Here is a 10,071-nt window from a genome sequence, read left to right as displayed (position 1 = left end):
ACCCTCTTTCTTTCTCTCTCTCTTTCACTCTCTTCCTTACTGTAGCTACCATATCTCAAAAAAAAACAGAGAGGTCACTAATTGTTGAGACCCATGCCTATTTGGGGCTCTTTCTCCTCTTGTTGAACATCCCCTTTGTTGGACATCCACTCCAGAATAAACACAAATCTCTTAGGATAAAAAAACAAATATCATATAAATAAACAGAAACTCGACTATTCACCCTTGGTTAGGCCGAGGATCACTTACAGTAATTAATAATGCTGGAGAATAAACATAACGTTTAGAAGGAGTACATATTAAGTGATCCAAAATAAATATATATTTTTTCAAAATAAACAAAAATTGACAAACGATATATAGAAAATCGCACGAACACTCACTATCTTCCTACATTCCCCTCCAGAAATTAACATGAATTTCTTAGAAATAAACATTAACTACTCCAAATAAAACACGAACCCTGCAAGATAAACACTTAGTCTATAGTGATAATAACAAATACTGTAGAAATAAACAGAAATTCGACTGCCCACTCTCGGTTAGGTTAAAGCTTTCACATTGTAAATAACAATGTTGGAGGATAAATACACATCTTGGAGAGAGTAGACACTAACTAGTACAAAATAGACACAAACCTCCTCAAGGTAAATAGAAACTAGTAGGCGATAAACCAAAAACTGTACTGATGCTCATTGCTTTCCCAGATTCTCCTCTAGAAATAAATAGGAACTCCTCGGAAATAAACAGTCAACCTCCCAGGATAAATATCTATTCTCTGGTGATAAACATAAATATTGTAGAAATAAACAAAAACAAAGGGTGGCCTATGGGTCCAAAAGAATGAAGGTCCAATAAGGGGAGAGAGCCACAGATGGCATAGGTCTGAGACTAGTAATTAATGACTTCTCTTTTTTTTTTTCCTTTTTTTTTTTGAAAGATAGTAGCTAGAGGGAGAGTTGAAAGAGCACGTGATTGGTTGTATCGAGGGGTGGGCACCGTCATCTTAATTATTTATTTTTTTTTATTTTTTGGGACGACAGTAGTCGACCACTAAAGGAAGAGCTTTGAATTTCTCGTGATGTGTGCAAAAACAATGGTAGATAGGCCAATTGAGTTTAGGGCCCACTGCGCTCAAGTGTAGCGTAGTTGAGTATGTGTGTGTATATATATATATATTGATAACCTACTCTCTGTTATGGTAGGTTATCAATCTACCCATTTTTTATTAGACAAAAAATACCTTTACTTTTTATAACTTTTAAGGTACTTTATGTCTTTTTACAATCTCACATTTACTCACCCTCTTAACCCCTCCAATTAATGGTCTCTCCCTCTCTCTCTCTCTCTCATACACATACATACATACACACACATACATACATACACACACATACATACATCCATACATACATACACACACATACATACACACATACATACATACAAACATACACACATACATACATATACATACATGCATACGTATGTATGTACATACATGCATACTGTTCGTCCGATTCCTGTCCACCTAAAAATATGCTAGACAGATCGTTGTTAAAACCGATGAACAAAGTTTAAATTAAATTTATACTCTTATCTTTTCTACTCGAAGAATAGTGGTTGTAAGAGGTCGATCCACCGGGAGGCGATTGGAGTTGCATAAAAATTAGAACGTTCACTCGGATTCAAAATCAATTTTTGAATGATAAAAGAAAAACATTATTTTGAGGATGTTGATGGATTCTCTAGTCTACCGGAGAATGTTTTTTTAATTGAAATTAACTAAAAGACAGGTATTTAAATTCGAAAAGTATTTATTTAATTAATCAAATAAGAGTTTTGGCATAAATTAAAATGGATGAAAACAAGAAGTTTGAAGTGAACACAAATTGCATAAAGAAAGATTTAATGTATTGCATAAAAAGAAAAATTAAAAGATTTCATAAAAAGAAAATAGAAATTAACTCGAATCTAGAACATGGATTGCATGAAAGAAAATTGATGGATTTCATAAAGAGGAAAACTGATTACAAAAATATGGAGATTAGAGGCCTAATACTCCTTCTATTTTGTAAATAAAATAAAGAAAAGAAAACAAAAATAAATTACTTCTCTTTTCCCCCCCTCTCTCTCTCTCTCTCTCTCTCTCTCTCTCTCTCTCTCAGTGGAAAATAAAATACTCATTTCCCTTCTTTTTTTTTTTCTTCTTCTTCCCAAAAGAGCTCCCCTTTTTCCTTGGACCCGCCGGCCTCTTTCCTCTGTTCTTTGGAACCAACCACCCAGCCGAGAGCTCCGGCCCAACTCCGCCCTCCTCCTCTCCTCACGTCCTCCTCTTATAGATCGCCGAAGACCGATGGATCCCGGGAGAGGAGGAGGGCGCGGTCTGCGGTCGTGTGCGGGATCACGGCTACATCACGGCGGAAGTAGAGGCGGAGGAGGCTGGATCGGAAGCTGATGCCCGCGGGATCGCTGGAAATCAGGGAGGATGACGTGGATCTGCTGTGGAGGAAGGCTTGGAGGTGTCATGGACGGCGAGATGAGGTGCTTCACGGGCGGCTGGGACGTTGATCACGAACTTGGGGCCGCGGGATCGACGGAATGGAGCTGGACCGTCCGGGACGATGGCGTGATCCGTGGGAGGAAGGAGAGGGCGGACGGGCGCGGGATCCGTGGAGGGAGCCGTGGGATCACTGGGAGGCCGCCGATCATGGTGCGGATGCGGTTGGAGGCGATCTGTGAGGCGGGATCGTTGGAAGGAGGGGCTGGCCGCTGGGATTCCGAGATGATTGGGCGCGATGGAGGAGGCTGGATCGCTGGGATGTTCACCGCGTGAAGAACGCGGGCTGCTGGCACGGTGGCTGGCACGGGAGTTGGATGCATACTTGGGATCGATGTGGCGGACGCATGGGATCATTCCCTCTCCCCTGTTTTCGCATGGATGAAGCTGCTTTGATGCGGGTGAGAGGATCTCCCTTCATTGAATATGGGTCATGTGCCAGTTTCTGCAATGGAATTGGATTTTGGCCCTCCTGAGATGGGAGCTGGGAGATAGCAAGTTCCGTCCAATTAGTTATAGAGATTAAAAAAAATAGTGTGATATGAAATTTGGCTCACGAGTCATCTGTTCTGACTGGAGGTCAATTGCAAGTCTTTCAAGTCATGGGTCACCCAGCACCTCATAGTTATGATATGGTCAAATTAGATTTGCTCAAAATTCTTTCCTAAAAGTATAGAAAAATTGGATCCGGACCCGAATCCGACTCGGACCCGACCCGGTCTTCAACCGGGTCAGATCTGGGAAGGGATCCTTCTGAAGTCAAATTTGTACTCAATGTGCATTTTATCTCTAATTTATGATAATCTGTGTCAAACCCAAATATAATATTAATCCAGTGAATTTATCATTATTGGTTTAGCAATAACACTAATTTTAGTGACATATAGGTCGCACTTTTGTGCTCTCATCACACCCCCCAACTAGCTTATTGCTAGTCTCTAGCAATTTAGTGCGAAAATAAGAGTGCAAAAGTGTAATTTATTATATAAACATACTAAGATAAATACTCATTTTCGTTGAGCATTACGATTGCACTTAGCACGTGCAACAAGCCTTTAAACCCCTAGGTTACCCTAGTGGACGAGTGTTGTCTCGTGAGGATTTGCAGTGAAGTTACCCACAAACTTCAATCCCTTTTTTTTTTTTTTTTTTTTGAAATGAAAGTCTAATTTCAAGTACATAACTGATAAGAATTTCAAAAGCTCACAAGGTTTTAATTACTAAGTAGCCCAAATTCTAGGTTAGTATGCAATTTAAGTTGAAGTCATTAAGTTTTCTGTTAGGGAGTTGTAATACTTATTTATACTTGAGTGCTTAGTGAAGTCTAGACCATGCACCAGCTAAGGTTTCGGATCTTCAAAATATCGCTAATATTAGTAGTTTCAAAGAATTGGTCGGACAAGACCTATTTGCTGATTCAAAATCATCTTTTCTGTAGGATTTCGAGAGCTGTGGATATTTACTTTAATACCTCATGGGCTTTATATGTAATATTCCAGTTTACTCGAATTTTTACAACGACGGCTTTCACACTATTGTCTTTTTTAAGGTCGATATACATTTTTTTGTTTTTCATTTTTTTCTTCTCTTTTTTTTTTTGAATGAGAAATGATAATGTATATATTGTGCACTTTTACTCCTGTGATGATTCCTCCATGTAGCAAGCAATTAGTCGATAATTCTCACACCAGTTGGTATGAGGTGTCGGGCATCAAGACTCCCCTACGGACCTATGCTCGTGTCACGACCCCCGCCCCGTTCCCGGCGGGCCGCCGCGACGGTCCTAGGGTGCGGGTAGGCATAAGGCCACCAGCCACCACGTAGAACCCTACTACCTATCAATCATAAATAAATTCTGAAAATTTTGGCATGATGCATGCACAAAATGATCACCTTTCCTATGGTGACCTGTCAGGATTATCTCATTACATACAACAACGCTACCTGTCAGAGCAGCAATCACATAACCTGTCACATAACGAACCTGGACAATATATAGCAATACATTATCACAGGCACACAATTGATCTGCACACATATATATATATACCTGCTTCCCAATCCATCCATGGTCAAACCCATATCCACAACAGGATCTATGACTGTAACTATACACTATATACAATAGAAGGTTTATAATACACCAAAAGGGTATAAACCTCTATCTACATTATACTATACTATACTATGGAGCGGCACAGCTAGCAGGCAACCACTAATCCTGCTCCTCTCTATACAATACCTTTCCTGCAATCAAAAACATCAAACTGGGGAGTGAGTATATAAATACTCAGTGAGTGGAGTAGAGAGTACTATGCACATGAGACAGAATATAATCATGGCTCGAGATGAAATCTCAAGATCAATAACAACATGAACATGAACTCAACATAGAGAATATGGAGTAAATCATCAATATCACCACAATCAATATCAACTCATCTGAAGCATATATGGAATAATCAAGTAAACATATATGCTACTCATGAATATGCTCAACAGATCATAATGCTGGAACATACAAATCAGGTGTCAATATGCTGAAATCATCACTAGACAGCTGTCGGGAGGTGGGTTTTACGCCCCAGGCGAACCAGCAACAACTCCCTACTGTCACATGCATATGCAGGATAAGACACCATATCGATAATGTAAATGCTAAACAGCTGTCGGAAGGTGGGTTTTACGCCCCAGGCGAACCAGCAACAACTTCCTATTGTCACATGCATATGCAGGATAAGACACCACACTGATCATATAAATGCTGGCCAGTATCCAGAACAGAAATCCATCTCACATCTACATACTAAACGGCACCTCGCGGGAATTCTACATCCGCGGAAAGCCATACTGCACCTCGCGGGGTCTTACTATGCCCGGCGGCAAGCAGAATATAAGTCGTAGGACCGGCCGATCCTACGCCTAGGGCCGTGTCCCCCCCTAGGAAGGGACTGGGCTCCGCCCACCCAGAAGGCTACTATGTGCACAAAGGCCGATGTTCAACCCCATCGACTATAGGTGTCCTGCAGATACTGCCAAGCCATGCATAAATGCCATAATGCACCCTCCCAATACTCTACTAACAAGGAGTATAATCAAGATTACCACTCACTCGATCATGACCCAATCATAAACTAACATCAGGGTTAGGAGTGAGGGTCAAGGAAGTGCAATACAACTCAATATACCACTAAAAAGGCTCTACAAATCTTTGAAATGGAGGAAATGAAATCAATTTACAAAAGAAGTTATTTCACAATTTGGAACCAATTTAATTACTCATAAAAGAGTATAATCAAGCTACGACTCACAAGTCTTTAAAATAGAGGAAATGAAATCAATTTACAAAAGAAATCATTTCACAATTCGGAATCAATTTGATTACTCATCAACCCCTCGTAATTCCTCTCAATGTTCCCTCAAATGCATGTACAGAATAATCAAGCATGGAGAATCAAGATTATAGAGGAATCTACTACAATATCAATCAATATGCTCAAGTGGAATCAATTCACACTTGGCGACATTCATGAAAATTAATTAAGGATGCTCATGGTGCAAAGTACATGACTCCCACTCACCTGTCAATCTGGCACAGCCCTGATACGCCTCCAAAAATCTACAGCTGGCAGTGGGGAATTTCTTCCTCTTGTTCCCTAGCTTCTTGCCCAACTGATACATGCATTTACAATATATTTAGTTTTGTATCAAGGGCTATAATCTACGTGCCAATTATAATATAGGGAACTTTAATTGATTCAACTCCCCCGTTCCCTAAATCTTTTCTTTTCTTTCTCTTTTTCTTTTTCATTAATTAACTCACCATTTATGTGTATTAGGGACTCCTTTGCATGAGTACAAGGTCCCTTTTAGCTTGATCTAGGCTTAATACTCTATTATAGCATGAAATCCCTTATTTTCCACTCGGATAAACAGTAACCCGGACTGACAGTGAGTTACTTTATCCTGGTTTTGATCCACTTTCCAAACTCCAAATTTGATGAAATTTTTACCTAACATTCTACACTCATAGGGGATTCCAAAGAGGTAACATGCATCATCATCGGAGGCCGTTTGACCCCCTAAATAATTCGCCGAAGTTGGGACTTCGACACAGTTTTTCCGTAGTGCCGGAAAAATTTGTTAAAATCCGATTCTTCCTCTTTTAACCACCTCTACAACCCTTATCCGACCCCTCTAGACTATATCCACCCTTTGTATAGCCTAATGTCATCAAAAGACTAGATAGGGATGGATATTTACCTTTTTTTTTTTGGAAATCGAGGTCCTTGCGTAGAGGAGAAGGAGATCTACACTTTTTCCTTCAGCTGGAAGTGCAACCGGGATCCCTTTCCCTCTCGAATCTCCTTCCTCTTCTTTTCTTCCTTTCCTTTCCTCTTCCTTTCTTCCTTTCCTTTCCTCTGTTTCACGCCTGAGAACCCCCCTCCCTCTTTCTCTCGGTTTCATTCCAAAAGCCAGCTCAAACCCTTCAATTAAATCACATCAAGACACTATTCACCCTTTGTTTAATATTATTAAATTCCCATTTTGCCCCTAACACTTCAACATATCTACCGTTATGCCATTAACTTTTGATTCCTTCCAATTTTACCCTTACCACTTCAATGCATCTACAACTATGCCATTATCTTTTGATTCTTTCCTATTTTACCCCTTATATTAATTGAAAAGGACTATTCTATCCCTTTTTATATAAAAAAAATATTTTGGGGTTATTACATCCTCCCCCCCTTATATAAAATTCGTCCTCGAATTTAAAAGAGTAAATTACCTGTCATAGCTGCATTCGATGTCTGTGCCTCCTGTGGATTTACCGTGAACACCCTTCCTTGCCCTCTACCTACTGGAGCTGATGGCTGAGATGGTCCAACACTCTGCTGTGATGCTGGTGTCTGACCTCTACCTCTGCCTACAGGCTCCCTACTACTAGGCCTGTCCATCTGCACAGAAGGATAGGATGCCAAAGGCACAAACTGCTGGGTGGCACCCTGCGGGCATTCTCTGACAAAATGACCCGGCTGTCCACATCTGTAGCACACTCCCTAACCCATTCTGCATCTGCCAGGGTGCTGCTTCCCACATATGCCACATACTGGCCATGATTGGAACCTAGATTCAGTTCTGGCCATAGTGACTGGAGGAAGAGGTACTGATGGTAGAAAAGTATCTTGTGATTGACCTCTTTCCCTCCATTTCCTCTTACGTGGGGCAGGTGGAGCTGAGCGTACAGACTGCTCCATCGGGCCCTCCGAGAGATCTACTCCCTCAGATCTATCTCTACTGCTTTGCCCTTTCCCCATACTCATTTTCCTCTGTTCTCTTTCAGCTCTTTCCTCTTTGTTTCTGGTCTCCCACTGTTTTGCTTTATCAATCAGCCTAGATAAGGTGGGGACCTCTACTGCCAGCACTGCATTATAAAGCGGGGAAATCAGACCCCGCCTGAATCTTTCTATCCTGGCAGCTTCAGTGGGGATAATGTAAGGAGTATACTTCCCCAATCTAGTGAACTCACGAGCGTACTCAGATACGCTCATTCCGGGCATCTGCTTCAGCCTCTCAAACTGAAGAGCCCGATTCTGCCTCTCAGCCGGAGACAAGAACTCATCCATCACTGCTTGCCTGAACTCTTCCCAGGTTGGAGAATTCCTACTGTACAATTTGTCCTCCACTTGTCTCTGGTACCAGTCCCAAGCATCTTCCTTCATTGTAAGCCCTACAAGTTCTATTGCCCTTGCATCAGAACAGGGCAGTCTCCGTATCATCTTTTCAGTCTCCTCCAGGAATCTCTGAGGATCTTCACCTTCTTCCCCCTTAAACTCTGGGGTTCTGAGCCTCAGAAATTTCTGTACAGTAATTCCCTCATCATCTAGAGCTCGCCTGGCCAAACTTCTTGGCACAGGTACAGGAGGTGGGATGGATACTACTGACGGGGCAGGAGATTTCCCCCGAGCAATCTGCTCCCTCAGAGCCTGATTCTCCGCCAGTAACTGTTCCATTAATGCATCTCTACTTCCTACCTCTCCTTGATCATCAACCCTCCGTCTATCAGCAGGAGGAGATTTTTCTCTTTGGGGCTCGACATGTGCAGAACCCGCATCCAATACTATATCTGGCTCCATCCTCCTTCCAGGACGAGCGGGTCCTCTCCTTGGAGGTATTCTTTATATCTCTCTAAAAAAGTCAAAAAGAGAGGATGGTCGTTACACACTGAGTCATGATATATTTTACTGAATTGTAAATGACTCATAAATGAATATACAGAAAAATCCTATGCTCCATAGTATAATCCTATACTTAATCCTGACTCACCCTATTGCTCTGACAGGACTCTTGTTTAACCTTTGCTCTGATACCACCTCTGTCACGACCCCCGCCCCGTTCCCGGCGGGCCGCCGCGACGGTCCTAGGGTGCGGGTAGGCATAAGGCCACCAGCCACCACGTAGAACCCTACTACCTATCAATCATAAATAAATTCTGAAAATTTTGGCATGATGCATGCACAAAATGATCACCTTTCCTATGGTGACCTGTCAGGATTATCTCATTACATACAACAACGCTACCTGTCAGAGCAGCAATCACATAACCTGTCACATAACGAACCTGGACAATATATAGCAATACATTATCACAGGCACACAATTGATCTGCACACATATATATATATACCTGCTTCCCAATCCATCCATGGTCAAACCCATATCCACAACAGGATCTATGACTGTAACTATACACTATATACAATAGAAGGTTTATAATACACCAAAAGGGTATAAACCTCTATCTACATTATACTATACTATACTATGGAGCGGCACAGCTAGCAGGCAACCACTAATCCTGCTCCTCTCTATACAATACCTTTCCTGCAATCAAAAACATCAAACTGGGGAGTGAGTATATAAATACTCAGTGAGTGGAGTAGAGAGTACTATGCACATGAGACAGAATATAATCATGGCTCGAGATGAAATCTCAAGATCAATAACAACATGAACATGAACTCAACATAGAGAATATGGAGTAAATCATCAATATCACCACAATCAATATCAACTCATCTGAAGCATATATGGAATAATCAAGTAAACATATATGCTACTCATGAATATGCTCAACAGATCATAATGCTGGAACATACAAATCAGGTGTCAATATGCTGAAATCATCACTAGACAGCTGTCGGGAGGTGGGTTTTACGCCCCAGGCGAACCAGCAACAACTCCCTACTGTCACATGCATATGCAGGATAAGACACCATATCGATAATGTAAATGCTAAACAGCTGTCGGAAGGTGGGTTTTACGCCCCAGGCGAACCAGCAACAACTTCCTATTGTCACATGCATATGCAGGATAAGACACCACACTGATCATATAAATGCTGGCCAGTATCCAGAACAGAAATCCATCTCACATCTACATACTAAACGGCACCTCGCGGGAATTCTACATCCGCGGAAAGCCATACTGCACCTCGCGGGGTCTTA

The sequence above is a fragment of the Phoenix dactylifera genome, chromosome 18 (assembly GCF_051530095.1).
Source record: "Phoenix dactylifera cultivar Ajwa chromosome 18, Ajwa_hap1_PhDact_Kaust_v1.1, whole genome shotgun sequence".
Taxonomy (NCBI): domain Eukaryota; kingdom Viridiplantae; phylum Streptophyta; class Magnoliopsida; order Arecales; family Arecaceae; genus Phoenix; species Phoenix dactylifera.
This window is presented reverse-complemented; position numbering follows the sequence as displayed.